Source organism: Brachypodium distachyon, chromosome 1 (genome assembly GCF_000005505.3).
Source record: "Brachypodium distachyon strain Bd21 chromosome 1, Brachypodium_distachyon_v3.0, whole genome shotgun sequence".
Lineage (NCBI taxonomy): Eukaryota > Viridiplantae > Streptophyta > Magnoliopsida > Poales > Poaceae > Brachypodium > Brachypodium distachyon.
In genome coordinates this window covers 35,920,897-35,942,847 of record NC_016131.3, presented here as the reverse complement: position 1 = coordinate 35,942,847, position 21,951 = coordinate 35,920,897, and the positions used below count along the sequence as shown (strand labels likewise).

Sequence of the window (21,951 nt, the reverse complement as noted above, 5' to 3'; positions counted from 1 at the left end):
TATCGGGACGATAACTCTGAAAAGAGAGATTTCCTATCTTTTCTTTCAACTCAGGGGAAATACGGTCGGGCGGCGCTAATTCGAATCCCTCGGGCAAAATAAGAACAGCACCCACATTTAACCCTCCCTTTTTCCCATTAGCAAGAACTTGTTTCAGTTGCATATCATAAGGAATTCGGAGAACTGCTTCAAATACAGTATCGGGAAGCACAGCTTGGGGAACTTCAATATCCACGGGCTTGCTAGCTAAATGGCAATTGGCGCATACAATTCGTCCAGTTGCTTCTCGTGGGTTTTCATAACCCTGCTGCGCAAAAATGGGATATGCATTTGAAATAGATGTCCGAGTTATTACGTATATCATGATCGATACAGAAATCGATCGAGTCATCTGTTCCTTTACCCAAGAAAAAGTATTTCTATTTTCCATGTCCAATCGCAGATCCCAGAATTTCTACAATAAATTAGATAGGTAGCTAAGCTAATCTAGTTCCCTATACACGAGTCTGTTGTCATTCTACTGCAACAGTTGTACCGGAATGATGAATACCTTTAAGCAGGTAGAAATAGAAAGAATTTTGCTAAAATGGAAAGGGGCCTTTTTCTAAAGAAAGAAAGATGCTAATTTGATTAATATCAGGAGATCAAATGAATTTATGCTTCACTAATTGAATGATAAATGACTACAAGCGAAGGGGATAGACGGTTTAAACAAAAAAAGACCCAAAATTTCAAACATGTATCTAGAATTACTGGAAAACTACAAACAAAAATAGTAAAAATTAGCTCGTTAGGAGCCCATCCAAGATCGTTGTAGACCCAACGAATTACTAGTTCCCAACCCCGGGTGGAGTGAAATCCAACAAAAAAATCAGTAACCAAAAGGATAAAAAAAGCTTTTATTGAGTCATTTAAGTTATGGAAGAATTCCTGAACCCAAGAATTCCAAATGACAAGTTCCTCTTTACCAAAAAAAAAAGAACTAAGAATAGCCAAACAGATTATATTTGTCGAGAAATGCAAAATGATATGGAGATGATCTTCATTATCTATTTTGACCCATTGTATTATTTCCTTGTGTATTCCTATAGGAGGTTTTTGTACATGTGTCTTTGGTTTCTCTTTTATCATCTCGTCCAAGAGAGAAAGTTCTTCTAATTCTATGAATCTTTCTAGAATCCTTTTCTCTTGAATATCAGTTAAGAGAGTTTCAGATTGTCTGGTATTCCACCAATTCTTAATCCAAAGTTCCAGACATTTGTTAACTGAGAAAGAGGCCCCCCAGGGCAAAAGTACGATAAATACAAGATATAGTAAAGAAGGCAATGCTTTCTTTTTTTTCATTTTTGATCTATAAATTGAGTTGTTAATGAATCCGCTTCATTCGCTGACTCTATGATGATATTTTTTTTTCTTTGAAGCAAAAACTCTATAGCAAGGTTTGAGACCCTGTATCTATTCTTCTTTTTTGTATTGTATATTAGTGGAATTTCATTGCATTGGGTTCTTTCTTATATCTAGATGGAGTGGAATAGAAAAAAAGATGAAAATGGAAAGAATAGTATGCCATATATCCCACTTGGGCAAAATAAATTTAAAGAAATTTTATCTTATCCTCGTTTGTTCCTTCCTTTAGATAAATACTAAAAAAGCCCCTTACAATACAATAACAAATCAAATTTCGGAGGGACTTCCTCCCCATGTTGAGAAAACTTTTCTTCTTCCAATTCTTCTTCATTCTATTCAGTTCCAAAAAATACAATGGATATTCAAAATACTTCAATTGGTACGCGCAAGAAATAGGCCAATTCGGCAGCTTTTTGTTCAATTTCTCGTGGAGTAAAAAACTTATCATCAGTACGAGTCAAGGGAATGACCCCCTGGCCCCGGATTTCCATATAAAGGATACGACGAGGATAAAAACCCTCTTTAACCTGAATTCTAATTGATTGGATATCCCGCATAAGGAATCGAAGGAAGACGCGACGTTTTATTCCAGGGAATCCCCAACGAAAAATGCACACGATTCCCTCTTTTCTATCGAATCGGTCATAACCACTACCTACATTCCACAAAATAGCACACCACAAGTAGGAGCTAATGAATAAGCCCGCGATTCCGTAGAAAGACATCACGACCCCCTGCGGAAAAAAAAGAATTTGTTGAGATGGAAGTATAGATATCATATTCTTACCAAGATAACTGGAAACCCCAACTGATAAGAATCCTAGTGAACCTAGAAAAAGAATAGAGGCCCAGAAAAAATTACCCCTTTTTCGAGAACCTTTTAGAAGTTCTACCCATATGTGTTCTGATCGCCAATTCATATTAGATATACTAAATCCAGCAGCAGTCGATTGAAATTGAGAGAATAAGCTAAATGATTTTGACTTTACTTTTTTTGATTCTGAAATCGCCTTCAGCAACTAGTACTCTTGTGAAATAATAGGTTAGATACACTGACTTTCTATTCAAAAAATATTCGTTGATTCAATTAAAATAAAAATAGCTATACCCGGCTCCGCATATTCATGCATTTATGCTTGTAGCCTATATCCGCATCCATAGCCGTTTTTCATTTGTGTGTAGAAAGAGCCACATACCCTACCATATTCTATTACTTACACTTACTTACACTAAAAAATACTAGACAATCTTATTTTTCTGCACATAAAGAAATAAAGAAGCCATTGCAATTGCCGGAAATACTAAGCCTACTAAAGGCACGAAAATCGAAGGTAAGTTTAAATCCGTCATAGAATAGGTGTCTCAATTCAAATTAACTATTTCTATCTATTCGAAAAATGTCTTAAGATTCTTATGATATAATTAAGTATATCTATTATGAGGAATATTGACTATTGTATTTTTTAGTTTGCAAAATAAATATTTTTTATAGAAGACTTTTTTCTGTAAATACTGCGTATTTGATTCTATTATCATATGATAATAGTATATTTGATTTGTATTTATTTATTATACCTTTATATATTCTAGATATATAGAATAGGCGAATCTCGATTTGTGAAGTCTCATGATCGTATCATGATCCATTTTTATTCGGCTCAATCTTTTTTTTTTCTAAAAAAAAAGATTGAGCCGAGTTTAATTGCAGTCAATTAGAAGAATAAAGAAGAATTACTGCATTTCGTAACTTATTTTTTCTCTTTTTATTTTGTTTCTTTTTATTTAGACCTTCTTCATATTTAGTTTTATCTATTAATCGATAGTATCTACCGGCGCGAACTCGAATTTGATCGCCTTCCATACTTCACAAGCTGCGGCTAGTTCAGGACTCCATTTGCAAGCTGCTCGGATAATTTCATTACCTTCACGAGCAAGATCGCGCCCTTCGTTACGAGCTTGTACACAGGCTTCTAAAGCCACTCGATTAGCTGCTGCACCAGGTGCATTTCCCCAAGGATGTCCTAAAGTTCCTCCACCAAATTGTAATACAGAATCATCCCCAAAGATTTCGGTCAGAGCTGGCATATGCCAAACATGAATACCACCTGAAGCTACTGGTATAACACCTGGCATGGATACCCAGTCCTGAGTGAAAAAGATACCGCGAGCACGATCTTTTTCAATAAAATCGTCGCGCAATAAATCAACAAAACCTAAAGTGATTTCGCGTTCCCCTTCTAACTTACCTACTACTGTACCGGCGTGGATATGATCTCCCCCAGACATACGCAATGCTTTAGCTAATACACGGAAATGCATACCATGATTTTTCTGTCTATCAATAACTGCATGCATTGCACGGTGAATGTGAAGAAGTAAGCCATTGTCGCGGCAATAATGAGCCAAAGTAGTATTTGCGGTGAATCCCCCAGTTAAGTAGTCATGCATTACAATAGGAACACCTAATTCTCTCGCAAAAACAGCTCTCTTCATCATTTCTTCACATGTACCCGCAGTTGCATTCAAGTAATGCCCCTTGATTTCACCGGTTTCCGCCTGTGATTTATAAATAGCTTCGGCACAAAAGACAAAACGATCTCTCCAGCGCATAAATGGTTGTGAGTTTACGTTTTCATCATCTTTGGTAAAATCAAGTCCACCACGTAGACACTCATAACACGCTCTACCGTAATTTTTTGCAGATAATCCCAATTTTGGCTTAATAGTACATCCCAATAAAGGACGACCATACTTGTTCAACTTATCTCTTTCCACTTGGATACCGTGAGGCGGGCCTTGGAAAGTTTTTGAATAAGTAGGGGGAATTCGTAGATCCTCCAGACGTAGAGCACGTAGGGCTTTGAAACCAAATACGTTACCTACAATGGAAGTAAACATGTTAGTAACGGAACCCTCTTCAAATAGATCTAATGGATAAGCTACATAACAGATCCATTGACTGTCTTCCCCAGGAACAGGCTCGATGTGATAGCATCGTCCTTTGTAACGATCAAGACTAGTAAGTCCATCAGTCCAAACAGTTGTCCATGTACCAGTAGAAGATTCGGCAGCTACTGCAGCCCCTGCTTCTTCGGGCGGAACCCCAGGTTGAGGAGATACTCGGAATGCTGCCAAGATATCAGTATCCTTGGTTTCATACTCCGGGGTGTAGTAAGTCAATCTATAATCTTTAACACCAGCTTTAAATCCAACACTTGCTTTAGTTTCTGTTTGTGGTGACATAAGTCCCTCCTTACAACTCTTGAATTAAGAATTCTCACAATAACAAGGTCTACTCGATGTGAATTAGGCGTAAATGAAACTTTAGCAAAAATCTCATAAAAAAAAAGAGATATTCAATTAATAGCAACTCATTACAGAAAATTGAGGGCATGCTTAAGTTAATTAATATTTTTCATTCATATATAATGCGTATACCCTGTGTATGTTCTATCCTATAGGAATTTCACTATAGGAATTCGATAGGAATTGAGTTGTTGTTATGGTAAGTTAACACCGTTCGTTATTAAACCAAGGATTTGATTTAACAAATCCATCATTATTGTATACTCTTTGATAGATATAGCGCAACCCAAATCAATCCTTAACCTTTTTTTTTACAAATTATTAAAGGGCCCCTTTCTTATTTTGAAAAGAAATACCTAACTAAATACTAAGAAAATTTTCTGTTGACAGCAATCTATGCTTCACAGTAGTATATATTTTGTATAGCGAAGTCCTAGATAGGAAAGTAGAGTAGGCACAGATCCTCCACAAAAGGAAAAATCTATCTTATGAAAAAAAGATTGATTGAACTTTCCAACGGCCTCATTCCATGAGTAAAGGGTTGAAAGGGATTCGCTTGGGCAACGAAATCAAGTCCTGTTCCCCTTTTTTCTCTTATTGAATTAACTAATTGATTTCCTTTTTACTTTTGGATTTTTGGATATTTTTTTGGATTTGGTATTATTCAACAAGAAAAAAATAAAAATTTCGACAAATTCCTTTTTTTTTATTATGTGATAATTATGAGAACCAATCCTACTACTTCTCGTCCCGGGGTTTCCCCAATTGAAGAAAAAAGTACAGGCCGTATCGATCAAATTATTGGACCCGTGCTGGACGTCACTTTTCCCCCCGGTAAGTTACCTTATATTTATAACGCTTTGGTAGTCCAGAGTAGAGACACTGCCGATAAGCAAATTAATGTGACTTGTGAGGTACAACAATTATTAGGAAATAATCGAGTTAGAGCTGTAGCTATGAGTGCTACAGATGGGTTGATGAGAGGAATGGAAGTGATTGACACAGGAGCTCCTCTCAGTGTTCCGGTCGGCGGAGCTACTCTCGGGCGAATTTTCAACGTTCTTGGGGAGCCTGTTGACAATTTGGGTCCTGTAGATAGTAGTGCAACGTTCCCTATTCATAGATCTGCGCCTGCCTTTATCGAGTTAGATACGAAATTATCCATCTTTGAAACAGGTATTAAGGTCGTCGATCTTTTAGCTCCTTATCGACGTGGAGGAAAAATAGGACTATTTGGGGGGGCTGGAGTAGGTAAAACAGTACTCATCATGGAATTAATCAACAACATTGCTAAAGCTCATGGGGGCGTATCCGTATTTGGTGGAGTAGGGGAACGGACTCGTGAAGGAAATGATCTTTATATGGAAATGAGGGAATCCGGAGTAATTAATGAAAAAAATATTGAGGAATCAAAGGTAGCTCTAGTCTATGGCCAAATGAATGAACCACCGGGAGCTCGTATGAGAGTTGGTTTAACTGCCCTAACTATGGCGGAATATTTCCGAGATGTTAATAAGCAAGACGTGCTTTTATTCATCGATAATATCTTTCGTTTTGTTCAAGCAGGATCGGAGGTATCCGCTTTATTAGGGAGAATGCCCTCCGCGGTGGGTTATCAACCTACTCTTAGTACAGAAATGGGTTCTTTGCAAGAAAGAATTGCTTCTACTAAAAAGGGATCTATAACTTCGATCCAAGCGGTTTATGTACCTGCGGACGATTTGACTGACCCTGCTCCTGCCACAACATTTGCCCATTTGGATGCTACTACCGTACTTTCCAGAGGATTAGCTTCCAAGGGTATTTATCCAGCAGTAGATCCTTTAGATTCAACCTCAACTATGTTACAGCCTCGGATCGTTGGCAACGAACATTATGAAACTGCGCAAAGAGTTAAGGAAACTTTACAACGTTACAAGGAACTTCAGGACATTATCGCAATTCTTGGATTGGATGAATTATCGGAGGAGGATCGTTTAACTGTAGCAAGAGCGCGAAAAATTGAGCGTTTCTTATCACAACCGTTCTTTGTAGCAGAAGTTTTTACTGGTTCTGCAGGAAAGTATGTTGGTCTTGCAGAAACAATTAGGGGATTTCAACTAATCCTTTCCGGAGAATTAGATGGCCTACCCGAGCAGGCTTTTTATTTGGTGGGTAACATCGATGAAGCTAGCACGAAAGCTATAACCTTAGAAGAGGAGAACAAATCGAAGAAATGAAATTAAATCTTTATGTACTGACTCCTAAGCGAATTATTTGGGATTGTGAAGTGAAAGAAATCATTTTATCCACTAATAGTGGTCAAATTGGGGTATTACCAAACCATGCCCCCATTAACACAGCAGTAGATATGGGTCCTTTGAGAATACGCCTCCTCAACGACCAATGGTTAACGGCGGTTCTGTGGAGCGGTTTTGCGAGAATAGTTAATAATGAGATCATTATTTTAGGAAATGATGCGGAACTGGGTAGTGATATTGATCCGGAAGAAGCTCAACAGGCACTTAAAATAGCCGAAGATAACTTGAGTAAAGCTGAGGGTACGAAAGAATTGGTTGAAGCGAAACTAGCTCTCAGACGAGCTAGGATACGAATCGAGGCTGTCAATTGGATTCCCCCATCCAATTGAAGACAATCCAATGGTTTATAGTTGATACAAAGATAAAGGGAAGAGGGGTAGAAAAAGTTATTAGATAGCGAAGCGAAATAAGCCCAATGCTATCTAGTAATTTTTCTACCTACCTACCTACTATTGGATTTGAACCAATGACTCCCGCCGTATGAAAGCAATACTCTAACCACTGAGTTAAGTAGGCAATTTATGATCACAAAGGAAGACCCATTACTTCGATCGATTATATATCGAATCCCTTTTCTAAGCAATAACGCTTCCTTATTGGTATGTTATATACTAAACAGATACATATTTAAAGAGATACCCTCTGGCATTAGAGAATATTCATCTTGACAATAAATTATCTATATGTTAAGATATCTCTGATAAGGGCTATAGCTCAGTTCGGTAGAGCAACTCGTTTACACGTGCGCCAATGCTTTTCAAAGGAGCTTATTATGCAATGAATATTTTGGATCTTATTGCAAAATCAATGTCTTACTTCATAGATTCGACAGAATAGGAGAACAGTAGCCTGACAAAGAGTCAGTTCAGTCCGATTCAGGTCCCCATTCTGGTGCCTAATCAAATCGAACCCTTATGGATTTGCTAGTTGATAAGGTAAATATCCAGCCCACTAAATGCTAGGCGTAATGAGGATAAGGGCCTCCAAAAAACTTCTTTTCGTTCTATGAACTTTAAGGTGTATGAAGTCTCATAGTTAACTCTTGCAGTGGAACGATAGAGACTCCATTTCACTTAGGTTGATTTAATTTAGGCCGGAGGCAGACCTAAGTCAAGGTAATCCTCCTTTGAAACACTTTGGTATTGCTCCTAGATAGACCATAATACAAATAATCAATCAGAGCACAGGGAGCCATCTCATTATCTTTCCGTAAAGAAAAACTATGGTGGACTAACTGATCTTTAAATCAGTTGATGAAAGAGCCCAATGCAAAAAAATGCATGTTGGGTCTTTGAAACAGTTCGAATCATTTCGATAATAATCTGTTTGATCTGTTTTACCGAGAAGGTCTACGGTTCGAATCCGTATAGCCCTAATATGTCCTATTTTTGGATTTTAGTATAGATATCCTATGTTTTCCTTAGTATAGCTTTTATTTTCACATTAGTACTTGTTTATAGACTGGGCGGGCGCCTGCGACATAGAATAGGCGTAAAAGCATTACCACAGGCTCATTCATCAAAAATCATAGAGATAAGAAACGAAAAAGTGATTTCTATCAAATCAATAGAAGAAAAGAGCCCTTCCCTGATTTGAATCCCGCCCTTCTTCAAATAGGGTATCTCTAGACTTCCCTATAAAAACTGCAATGATTTTCTCCATCTTGCGAATTTATACTTTGTTTTAAGTATATTACTTTGCTTATATATACATTATCTAAATCGATCTACTTAAAATCCTAAATAGAAAAAAAAATAGAAAGAATTAAAGTAAAGAGTAAATAAGAAAACAGAATATTATGTCTCATAGTTCTGAAATAGAGTTCCTTATTTTTTTATAGTATTACTTCTCAGTCTACTGCATAGACTAGTCCTCTTATGTTAATTAGGTTCTAAAGATTATAGAGAAAGCAAAATAAAGTGAAGGGATAAAGTATTTTTTATATAAGAATTAGATCTATACCATATCTAAATAGAATGGAAAAAAAAGAAGGGGAGTTGGGATTCCATTGGATGAATCTTTAAAGAAGACACAGCACAGAGAAAACAAAGGCTAAACTAAGCGATTTTGTTTGAACAAAACAGATTCTTGTTTCACCGAGGAAAAGAGATAAGTTCTGGATGAATTGACAATGCATAATTGAATTGATTAATTTAAGTCTCGTCTATTCTACATTAATGGGAGTACATTATGTTTCTGCTTCACGAATATGATATTTTTTGGACATTTCTAATAATAGCAAGCCTTATTCCGATTTTGGCATTTTGGATTTCAGGGCTTTTAGCCCCGATTAGTGAAGGACCCGAAAAGCTTTCTAGTTATGAATCGGGTATAGAACCCATGGGAGGGGCTTGGCTACAATTCCGAATACGCTATTACATGTTTGCGCTAGTTTTTGTTGTTTTTGATGTGGAAACCGTCTTTCTCTACCCTTGGGCAATGAGTTTCGACGTATTGGGTGTATCCGTTTTTATCGAAGCTTTCATTTTCGTGCTTATCCTAGTTGTTGGTTTAGTTTATGCATGGCGAAAAGGAGCCTTGGAATGGTCTTAACTGAATATTTAGAAAAAAAAAAAGAAGAAAAAGATTCCATTGAGACAGTTATGAGTTTGATTGAGTTTCCTTTACTTGACCAAACAAGTTCCAATTCTGTTATTTCAACTACACCAAACGATCTTTCAAATTGGTCAAGACTCTCCAGTTTATGGCCCCTTCTATACGGTACCAGTTGTTGTTTCATTGAATTTGCTTCATTAATAGGCTCACGATTCGACTTTGATCGTTATGGATTGGTACCAAGATCAAGTCCTAGGCAAGCGGACCTAATTTTAACAGCTGGTACAGTAACAATGAAAATGGCTCCTTCTTTAGTGAGGTTATACGAGCAAATGCCTGAACCAAAATACGTCATTGCTATGGGAGCTTGTACTATTACAGGGGGAATGTTCAGTACGGATTCCTATAGTACTGTTCGAGGAGTTGATAAGTTAATTCCTGTGGATGTCTACTTGCCGGGTTGCCCACCTAAACCGGAGGCGGTTATAGATGCCCTAACAAAACTTCGTAAGAAGATATCGCGAGAAATAGTTGAGGATCGAATTCGATCTCAAAATAAAAACCGATGTTTTACTACCAGTCACAAGCTTTATGTTCGGCGCAGTACTCATACTGGAACTTACGAGCAAGAATTGCTCTATCAATCACCATCTACTTTAGATATATCTTCTGAAAATTTTTACAAATCCAAAAGTATAGTACCTTCCTACAAATTAGTGAATTAGGAGGGGGGTTCTTTTGTCTAGAAAAATAAAAAGCAAGGCAATCTTTGAAACTTGCATCCGAAATGTGAAATATTTATACAAAACAAAGAGGGAGAGATCAAGACAATGCAGCAGGGTTGGTTATCTAATTGGCTAGTCAAACATAAGGTGGTTCATAGATCTTTGGGCTTTGATCACCGAGGAATAGAGACTTTACAAATAAAAGCGGGGGATTGGGATTCCATTGCTGTCATTTTATACGTATATGGTTACAATTATTTACGCTCCCAATGTGCTTATGATGTAGCACCCGGTGGATCTTTAGCTAGCGTGTATCATCTTACGAGAATACAGTATGGCATAGATAACCCAGAAGAAGTATGCATAAAAGTCTTTGCCCAAAAGGATAATCCTAGAATTCCGTCTGTCTTCTGGATTTGGAGAAGTGCCGATTTTCAAGAACGCGAATCTTATGATATGGTGGGAATCTCTTATGATAATCATCCGCGCCTTAAACGTATCCTAATGCCTGAAAGTTGGGTAGGCTGGCCCTTACGTAAGGACTATATAACCCCCAATTTCTATGAAATACAAGATGCTCATTGAATGATAAGAAATTCATGCGGACTTATACAACACAACTCCAGATTTTATTCAAGTAAAGGAAAATTTTTACGTTCTGTTCCTAGATGAAACGGAATACCTATTTCGAATTAATTCCTATTATACAAAAGTAGTCCAGATAGACTGAGCAAAAAAAGGGTTTCATTTGGATTCCCTTATTTGGAAAATCACATATGAATTTCCCTCATATGAACAGAAAAATATGATGACTCAAAGAAGTTCTCTACCACGAACTTTGTATCGCGCGCATGACTTAGCACAATTGGAAAAGTAAGATAAGCAAGAATAAAAAAATATTCGTCGTAATATGCAGAATACAAAATTAAGAAATGCAAAAAAAAATAAAGGGGAACCTAATCTCACCTCCTTCTGTACCATAAAGAAAAGAACCAGAGATTTTTACCCTTCTCTAAAAAGAAAAAGAAGTGCCTCTATATTAGAGACTTATCCACCTAGATGAATAAATCAGACTTTATTTATAGTATTAACGAATATGTATCCTAATCCATCTTGAGGCATTTTTATCAAAACCTATTCGGTAGATCTTTTTTTTCTCTGCCAGGAACCAGATTTGAACTGGTGACACGAGGATTTTCAGTCCTCTGCTCTACCAACTGAGCTATCCTGACCTTTTCTTGTGCATCATCCTAGTAGAGTATTTGTATCTATGTCAATTAAAGGGACTCAAAAATCAATTAAAGTATTTCAAATTCCAAATTGAAAAATGGGGGGGTGGTCCTATGCATTGTGCATGGATTACTTAATAATACTTAAAAATAGAGTTAATAACCGAGAGTCCTTGCGGATACTCTAATAAAAAAGAAATCTATTCAATGAATAGGATAAGATCCATTGAGTTCTCTTCGCACTCCTTTGTGAAAGAGTAGAATGAGAAAGCTAATGAATCTTAAACCCATTGATAAAAAGAAAAAAAGAGGATAAAAGTTAGGGAATAAAAGAGGATAGTTGGGGAATAAAAAGGATTTGGGGATAGAGGGACTTGAACCCTCACAACTTATAAAGTCGACGGATTTTCCTTTTACTCGAAATTTCATTGTTGTCAGTATTGACATGTAGAATGGGACTCTCTCTTTGTCCTCGTCCGATTAATCCACTTTTTAAAAGATCTCAAGTACTTTGAATTGAAGGATTTGATTACTCAAGATTCAATTAGAATGGATTCACAATAATTCTAAAAAATTTATTAATTTTTTATTTCATAATCCTTCCTAATTTCATTCTAAAAAAGAATAAAGAACCTATGTTATACTTGGATTCTGTGATTAATCGTTTACTATGTTAGTATCTATACGTGTTTATTAGATGTAAAAATCCCTTCTTTCTCTAATTTAAAAGGATTTCCACTACCAAAACAACCTAAATAAATTAACTCGATTCGTTAGAACAGCTTCCATTGAGTCTCTGCACCTATCCTTTTCCTTTGGATTCTAGTTCGAGAACCCCTTGTTTTCTCAAAACACGGATTTGGCTCAGGATTGCCCTTTTTTAATTCCAGGGTTTCTCTGAATTTGGAAGTTAACACTTAGCAGGTTTCCATACTAAGGCTCAATACAATCAAGTCCGTAGCGTCTACCGATTTCGCCATATCCCCATTTTCCTTTTTTTTTGAGACCTGGATTCCTTGCGTAATTTCATCCATCTCTTAGTTTTTTTGGAATCGTTGAATTCATCACTCGACGTCATCTAGCAGTTCGATTCTATTTGAGAGACCACGCTTGTTTATTGCAATTCAGAATTGCATTGATTCTATCGTTGCTGTATTTGCAATTCAATCCGAATCAATATATCCCAAAAATTTTCTCTCCCCCACCGCTCATCTTACTTTTTTAGAGTATTAAAAATCATACTATAACGCTTGATATTCATTTTTTTTCTACTCAAAATTGGCAATTTTATTTGCTATGACTTTATGTTCTCCTTAGAGAAATAGGAATCCTCAAATTATTAACAAATAAAAAAAGATCTAAAAAAATGTCTATAATGATCGAATGAAAACACCAATAAATTCGTATTTTCCCCTTATTATTTCTTTAATATATATATATTATTATATCTTTAATATATTTCATAATATATATATATATTTCTTTTCTATGTATTAGATTATTCGTCCGAGCTATATCAAATTGAAAATATCTGAAATCAAATTCAATATAGAAATTGGAATCAACTCTTAGAAAAAAGATTTGCGAATTAGAGAAATAAAAAGAAAGTTCAATAAATTCTATACTTTTATTTAAGGATATCCTCTAGTTAAGCATATCAAGCTAACTTTATCTTTAAAAAGTTCTAGTATTTTTTTAAGTAGAACTTCAAATTGAGAACTAGTTAATAGCTAAGATTAATAACTAAGATCTCAGATTTTACGGATTTCTATACTATACCTATTTCTATTTGTTACACTATTTCTGCTATCTAAGCCCACTTAGCTCAGAGGTTAGAGCATCGCATTTGTAATGCGAGGGTCATCGGTTCAAATCCGATAGTCGGCTTTTTTTTCGTTATCGATGTTCTACGAACAAGAATCTCTTTTTTTTTTCGGATTAAATGGGGAATCCAGGATCTTTTTTGTTTTCTACCTTACAATTTTGCTAGATACAAAAGAATAAAATAAATAATATATATACAAAAAATCCAGATGTTGATGAAATTCTATTTTTTATGGTACTTTAGTTGATTTTACTCTGTTTATCCTTTAGTTTAATTCAGTTTTAATTTCGATGTATTCCGTAATGTAAATACAATGAAATTAATTGTGTAAAATGAAATTTCAATAAAATAAAAAAGGAGTCTTCATGTCCCGTTATCGAGGACCTCGTTTAAAAAAAATACGCCGTCTGGGAGCTTTACCAGGACTCACTAGAAAAACACCTAAATCCGGAAGTAATCTGAAAAAGAAATTCCATTCTGGGAAAAAGGAGCAATATCGTATTCGTCTTCAAGAAAAACAGAAATTGCGTTTTCATTATGGTCTGACAGAACGACAATTACTTAGATATGTACATATCGCTGGAAAAGCAAAAAGGTCCACAGGTCAGGTTTTACTACAATTACTTGAAATGCGTTTGGATAATATCCTTTTTCGATTGGGTATGGCGGCAACCATTCCTGGGGCCCGCCAATTAGTCAACCATAGACATATTTTGGTTAATGGTCGTATAGTTAATATACCAAGTTTTCGTTGCAAACCTCGAGATATTATTACTACGAAAGATAACCAAAGATCACAAAGTCTGGTTCAAAATTCTATTGCTTCATCCGACCCGGGAAAATTGCCAAAGCATTTGACGATTGACACATTGGAATATAAAGGACTAGTAAATAAAATCCTAGATAGGAAGTGGGTAGGTCTCAAAATAAATGAGTTGTTAGTTGTAGAATATTACTCTCGTCAGACTTGAACTTAACGAAAAAAGGAAAGGTTCATAGAATTTTCTTCCCCTTTTCCCGAACTAAATCGACCTAAGGCCCTAATTCGTATTTTCCTACTCAACTAGCAAAAATGGATTAACCCGAGGATCCTTTTTTCTTTTTTGTTCTTTTCTCTATGTGTATTTTTACATACCACAGTAATTTGCTATAGAGAATTTCTATTAAATAAGGGTAAGGGTATTATTGCTGGAATAAATTGTTATTTGATTTGATACACTGTGCTCCTTAACGTTGATGAATTAAGAAAAACGGAAAGAGAGGGATTCGAACCCTCGGTAAACAAAAGTCTACATAGCAGTTCCAATGCTACGCCTTGAACCGCTCGGCCATCTCTCCCACATAACTCATTATGGCAAATAAACTGAGTAAATAGCGAGTTTTCCTATTCCTGCAGTACAAGTACAACCGCTCAGGGGTTCCATAGTTCTATTGGAAAAATTCCTTTTGATCTAAGTTAAGTGGAAGGATCCAGGATTTTTTTACTAGGAATTGCTTCCCCTATAAAAGTTTTAGTTTGGATTTTCCTAAAACCAAAGAAAAAGAGAATGGAAGAATTCTTCTTATTGCATAATAAAATAAAGAAACCTTAGAATTCTGTTTGCATAAGGTACGCTACACCAGACTATCGAAATCGAAAATAAGGTATGAGACAATTAATAACTTTGAAAACACGAAATAGCTGATGAGCGAAGTTGTTGTTGAGAAATAGGAAAGTAGAATCAAACCCAGTCTTAGTCAAATATTTAATATATCTTCTTGTCCAAACAGAAAGAAAAGGAAAAAATTAAAGCTGAGCGGAAAATCCATACCTCTCTTATCGATTTAGAGCATATGGATCGATCTAGTTATAAGAATCAAATGTGTTTGTTTTTATGTTATTTTGTGAAGGAATGAAAACAATTTTATCATAGAATGGGTTGGGAATTATGCCTAGATCCCGTGTAAATGGAAATTTCATTGATAAGACCTCCTCAATTGTAGCCAATATTTTATTGCGAATAATTCCAACAACCTCAGGGGAAAAAAGGGCATTTACTTATTATAGAGATGGTGCGATTTGACTCTTTTTTTTTGTTTTTTTTAGCCCTACCTACACCTCAGTCTTCTGATAAGGAGAGGGGGTTCGCATAGAGAGAACAAAATTAGTAAAGCAAACCCACGCTTTGGGAAGGTGAGGTTAATTAACAATTCCTTCTATCGTGTATCCTCGATTGATGCGGCCTCAGATGCTTCAATTGTAGATTTAAGTATTGAGCGAAAGGTTACACCTAACAGGATAGGTTATGGATTACAGGCCAATCCTACTCTATTAGTACCAATAGGCAGCACATAGGGGAGAAAAGCACTACACCTAAAAATAGGAATCAACAAGAGAAAAACTTTGTTATAAATTAACCCTTTCCTGATCGATATCAGGGCTGGGAAGAATGGTTGGGATAATAAACAACCATCAGGTTTGTACTTTGGATACCCCTATAACCATCAAAGATCGTTGAAGTGGCTAATTCCTCTAAATAGAAGGCGTTGAGAACAAAGAAATTCTTGGAGCTATGATTTTCCTCTAGCATTAATAGAATTCATAGAATTCATTGGTGTTAGGAAAAACCTCTTGCGGGAAGGTTGGCTAGAGATTTCTTGGAAAAATACCAGCCCCTTTCGGTCCATAATGAGACGGGACTAATTTGATTCTATAGATTATTTCGCTTAGTACTATGTACAGAAGGGAGGAGCCGTATGAGATGAAAACCTCATGTACGGTTTTGGAACGGAGATTTTTTGAATAGAATGAACGACCGTAACGGATGTTGGCTCAATCCGAAGGAAATTATGCGGAAGCTTTGCAAAATTATTATGAAGCTACGCGACTAGAAATCGATCCCTACGATCGAAGTTATATACTCTATAACATAGGCCTTATACACACAAGCAATGGAGAGCATACAAAGGCTTTGGAATATTATTTCCGGGCACTAGAGCGAAACCCCTTCTTACCGCAAGCTTTTAATAATATGGCCGTGATCTGTCATTACGTGCGACTATCTCCACTATAGAAAGAAAAAAAGAAAGAATCAAATTTTCTAGTAAATACTAGACAAAAGGGTCTTTCTACATAGGGGTCGTAAAAACAACGATTTTTCCCTATCAGCTGTAGGAAGGAAAGACACTTCACGAGAATCAAAAAAGGAAGAAAGTATGGCCTATACTACTACTCTATGGATAAAGTTCTCAAATTGATAGAGAAAGCACCGTAAAGATCAATTAGTGAGCGACTTGGTCGATACAACTAAAAAAAACTGCTTACTTATCCCATGATATGGGGCAAAGTTTAGGAATCTGCTTATGTAATAGAGCCGATCCACTAAGGGATTAAGCAGCGGTGTAGTATCAGATCCCAAAGATAGTAAGTTCTTTTTTCTTTCTTATCTTATGGGAAAAAGTCTTTTTCAAGGATTCTATAGGGATTTCATATATGAAACCGGGATAGTTACTTTTCAGAAAATTCGAACAAAAGCTCTCGATCTATCTATGCTTCATTCTTCTGAAGGTGGGAAAAAAGATCAAACTGATTAGTTATAAAAATTAGGGTTTGAAACTTAGGTAATTAACTTCTTCTGCTTAACCCAAAAACAAATTGGATCGATTTTTCAAAAATCGAATTCAGTTAAGATAGGGGAAATTAAGATAGCAATTTCTGAGCCGTATGAGGTAGGAAACTCTCAAGTACGGTTCTAGGGGAAGGAACTGCCTATTCCGACCGAGGAGAACAGGCCATTCTACAGGGTGATTCAGAAATTGCAGAAGCTTGGTTTGATCAAGCTGCTGAGTATTGGAAACAAGCTATAGCGCTTACTCCGGGAAATTATATTGAAGCACAGAACTGGTTGAAGATTACGAAGCGCTTTGAATTTGAATAAGACCACGTTCCTTTTTCATATAAATTAGGTCGTAAGATCGAATCAAGAATTTCATTATATCCCGTTCGTCTTTCTTCTACCTTCTATTTTATATGAGATTTTATAAGGATAAACCAGAGGGATAGGATCTAGAATAGAAGTAATAAAGCGAATAAAAAGAGGGGCAATCTAAATACTGCTAATATATCAAGACCATCTTATTAATTCTTAAATAATTCTAATGAGTTATCTTGGAATTTAGAATCAAATAAAAAATCCTATATTACGCTCAAGGAAAGTAGATGTAGATAGGAGCTTATACTCTCAAAAAAAAATACACCAGTTTATTAAATTTTAAAAAGATTTTTTTCTTACATCGGGAAATATATACATATATATATATATTTTTTTTTTCAAGATATATAATGTCCGTTAGGCACCTAATCCTTATGTCATAATAGATCCGAACACTTGCCTAGGATTGACTTCAATATATAATTGCTCCAGTGAATAACTATAAAAAAATAGAAGGACGGTAGATAGTAAAGAAAAGAACTAATCATAATATCTATCTTTCAAAATCTATCTTTCAAAGATTCACTAAAAAGACAGTTGGCAGGTCTCTTTATATGTCTTGTCCGGAAAGAGGAGGACTTAATGATTATTCGTTCGCCGGAACCAGAAGTAAAAATTATTGTGGATAGGGATCCTGTAAAAACATCTTTTGAGGAATGGGCCAGACCCGGCCATTTCTCAAAAACACTAGCTAAGGGCCCTGATACTACCACTTGGATCTGGAACCTACATGCTGATGCTCACGATTTCGATAGTCATACGGGTGATTTGGAGGAGATCTCTCGAAAAGTCTTTAGTGCTCATTTCGGGCAACTCTCCATTATCTTTCTTTGGTTGAGTGGCATGTACTTCCATGGTGCCCGTTTTTCCAATTATGAAGCATGGCTAAGTGATCCTACTCACATTGGACCCAGTGCTCAGGTAGTTTGGCCAATAGTAGGGCAAGAAATATTGAATGGTGATGTAGGCGGGGGTTTCCGAGGAATCCAAATAACCTCTGGGTTTTTTCAGATTTGGCGAGCCTCTGGAATAACTAGTGAATTACAACTTTATTGTACTGCAATTGGTGCATTGATTTTTGCATCGTTAATGCTTTTTGCTGGTTGGTTCCATTATCACAAAGCCGCTCCAAAATTGGCCTGGTTCCAAGATGTAGAATCCATGTTGAATCACCACTTAGCGGGATTATTAGGACTTGGGTCTCTTTCTTGGGCGGGACACCAAATTCATGTATCTTTACCAATTAACCAATTTCTTGACGCCGGGGTTGATCCTAAAGAGATACCACTTCCTCATGAATTTATCTTGAATCGCGACCTTTTGGCTCAACTTTATCCTAGTTTTGCCGAAGGAGCAACCCCTTTTTTCACCTTAAATTGGTCCAAATACGCAGAATTTCTTACTTTTCGCGGAGGACTAGATCCAGTAACCGGTGGTCTATGGCTGACCGATATTGCGCACCATCACTTAGCTATTGCTATTCTTTTCCTAATTGCAGGTCATATGTATAGGACCAACTGGGGTATTGGCCATGGACTTAAAGATATTTTGGAAGCTCACAAAGGCCCATTTACAGGACAAGGCCATAAGGGTCTCTATGAAATCTTAACAACATCATGGCATGCTCAATTAGCTCTTAACCTAGCTATGCTAGGCTCGACAACCATTGTTGTAGCTCATCATATGTACTCTATGCCCCCCTATCCATACCTAGCTACTGACTATGGTACACAACTTTCCTTGTTCACACACCACATGTGGATTGGCGGATTTCTAATAGTCGGTGCTGCTGCACATGCAGCAATTTTTATGGTAAGAGACTATGATCCAACTACTCGATACAATGATCTATTAGATCGCGTCCTTAGACACCGTGATGCAATCATATCCCACCTTAACTGGGTATGTATATTTCTAGGTTTTCACAGTTTTGGTTTGTACATTCATAATGATACCATGAGTGCTTTAGGACGTCCGCAAGATATGTTTTCGGATACTGCCATACAATTACAACCTATCTTTGCTCAATGGGTACAAAATATCCATGCTAACGCGCCTGGTGTAACAGCTCCTGGTGCAACAACAAGTACCAGTTTAACGTGGGGAGGTGGCGAGTTAGTAGCAGTAGGCGGCAAAGTGGCTTTGTTACCTATTCCATTAGGAACTGCAGATTTTTTAGTCCATCACATTCACGCATTTACCATCCATGTGACTGTATTAATACTTTTGAAAGGTGTTTTATTTGCTCGCAGTTCCCGTTTGATACCCGATAAAGCAAATCTCGGTTTTCGCTTTCCTTGCGATGGGCCTGGGCGAGGCGGAACATGTCAAGTATCTGCTTGGGATCATGTTTTCTTAGGTTTATTCTGGATGTACAATGCAATTTCGGTAGTCATTTTCCATTTCAGTTGGAAAATGCAATCGGATGTTTGGGGTACTATAAGTGATCAAGGGGTGGTAACTCATATCACAGGGGGGAACTTTGCACAGAGTTCCATTACGATTAATGGGTGGCTTCGAGATTTCTTGTGGGCACAGGCATCGCAAGTAATTCAGTCTTATGGTTCTTCATTATCTGCATATGGTCTTTTTTTCTTAGGTGCTCATTTTGTCTGGGCCTTCAGTTTAATGTTTTTATTCAGCGGCCGTGGTTATTGGCAAGAACTTATTGAATCTATCGTTTGGGCTCATAACAAATTAAAAGTTGCTCCTGCTACTCAGCCTAGAGCCTTGAGCATTATACAAGGACGTGCTGTAGGAGTAACCCATTACCTTCTAGGTGGAATTGCCACAACATGGGCATTCTTCTTAGCGAGAATTATTGCAGTAGGATAGTGGCTAGGAGGATTTGAAAGGCATTATGGAATTAAGATTTCCCAGGTTTAGCCAAGGCTTAGCTCAGGACCCCACTACTCGTCGTATTTGGTTTGGTATTGCTACCGCACATGATTTCGAAAGTCATGATGATATTACTGAGGAACGTCTTTATCAGAACATTTTTGCTTCTCACTTTGGGCAGTTAGCAATAATCTTTCTATGGACGTCCGGAAATCTGTTTCATGTAGCTTGGCAAGGAAATTTTGAATCATGGATACAGGATCCTTTACACGTAAGACCTATTGCTCATGCGATTTGGGATCCTCATTTTGGTCAACCCGCTGTGGAAGCCTTTACTCGAGGAGGTGCTGCCGGTCCAGTGAATATCGCCTATTCTGGGGTTTATCAGTGGTGGTATACAATAGGATTACGCACGAATGAAGATCTTTATACTGGAGCTCTTTTTCTATTATTTCTTTCTACGCTATCTTTAATAGCGGGTTGGTTACATCTACAACCCAAATGGAAACCAAGTCTTTCGTGGTTCAAAAACACGGAATCTCGTCTCAATCATCATTTGTCAGGACTTTTCGGGGTAAGTTCTTTAGCTTGGACAGGACATTTAATTCATGTTGCTATTCCCGCATCCAGGGGGGAGTACGTTCGATGGAATAATTTCTTAGATGTATTACCCTATCCCCAGGGGTTGGGGCCCCTTTTGACGGGCCAGTGGAATCTTTATGCCCAAAACCCTGATTCGAGTAACCATTTATTTGGTACCACTCAAGGAGCGGGAACTGCCATTCTAACTCTTCTTGGTGGATTCCATCCACAAACACAAAGTTTGTGGCTGACCGATATTGCGCACCATCATTTAGCTATTGCATTTATTTTTCTCATTGCCGGTCACATGTATCGAACTAACTTCGGAATTGGACACAGTATCAAAGATCTTTTAGAAGCGCATACTCCTCCGGGGGGTCGATTAGGGCGGGGGCATAAGGGCCTTTACGACACAATCAATAATTCGATTCATTTTCAATTAGGTCTTGCTCTAGCTTCTTTAGGGGTTATTACTTCCTTAGTAGCTCAACATATGTACTCTTTACCTGCTTATGCATTCATAGCGCAAGACTTTACTACTCAAGCTGCTTTATATACTCATCACCAATATATTGCAGGGTTCATCATGACAGGGGCTTTTGCTCATGGAGCTATCTTTTTCATTAGGGATTACAATCCAGAACAGAATGAGGATAATGTATTGGCAAGAATGTTAGACCATAAAGAAGCTATCATATCTCATTTAAGTTGGGCTAGCCTCTTTCTAGGATTCCATACCTTGGGCCTTTATGTTCATAACGACGTCATGCTTGCTTTTGGTACTCCAGAAAAGCAAATCTTGATCGAACCTATATTTGCCCAATGGATACAATCTGCTCATGGCAAGACGACATATGGGTTCGATATACTCTTATCTTCAACGAATGGCCCCGCTTTCAATGCAGGTCGAAGCCTATGGTTGCCCGGATGGTTGAATGCTGTTAATGAGAATAGTAATTCGCTTTTCTTAACAATAGGACCTGGGGATTTCTTGGTTCATCATGCTATTGCTCTAGGTTTGCATACAACTACATTGATTTTAGTAAAGGGTGCTTTAGATGCACGCGGTTCCAAATTAATGCCGGATAAAAAGGATTTTGGGTATAGTTTTCCTTGTGACGGTCCAGGACGCGGCGGTACTTGTGATATTTCTGCTTGGGACGCGTTTTATTTGGCAGTTTTCTGGATGTTAAATACTATTGGATGGGTTAC

General features: G+C 37.1%; 3 non-coding genes across 3 annotated transcripts; 1 reads left to right on the top strand and 2 right to left on the bottom strand.

Moving 5' to 3' along the window:
• Positions 1 to 11,453: 11,453 nt before the first annotated feature.
• Positions 11,454 to 11,526, bottom strand: TRNAF-GAA. The gene has a single exon. It is a non-coding gene; the product is annotated as a tRNA-Phe (tRNA).
• Positions 11,527 to 13,337: 1,811 nt separating this feature from the next.
• TRNAT-UGU lies at positions 13,338 to 13,410 on the top strand. The gene has a single exon. It is a non-coding gene; the product is annotated as a tRNA-Thr (tRNA).
• Positions 13,411 to 14,599: 1,189 nt separating this feature from the next.
• TRNAS-GGA lies at positions 14,600 to 14,686 on the bottom strand. Its single transcript has one exon. It is a non-coding gene; the product is annotated as a tRNA-Ser (tRNA).
• Positions 14,687 to 21,951: the final 7,265 nt, after the last annotated feature.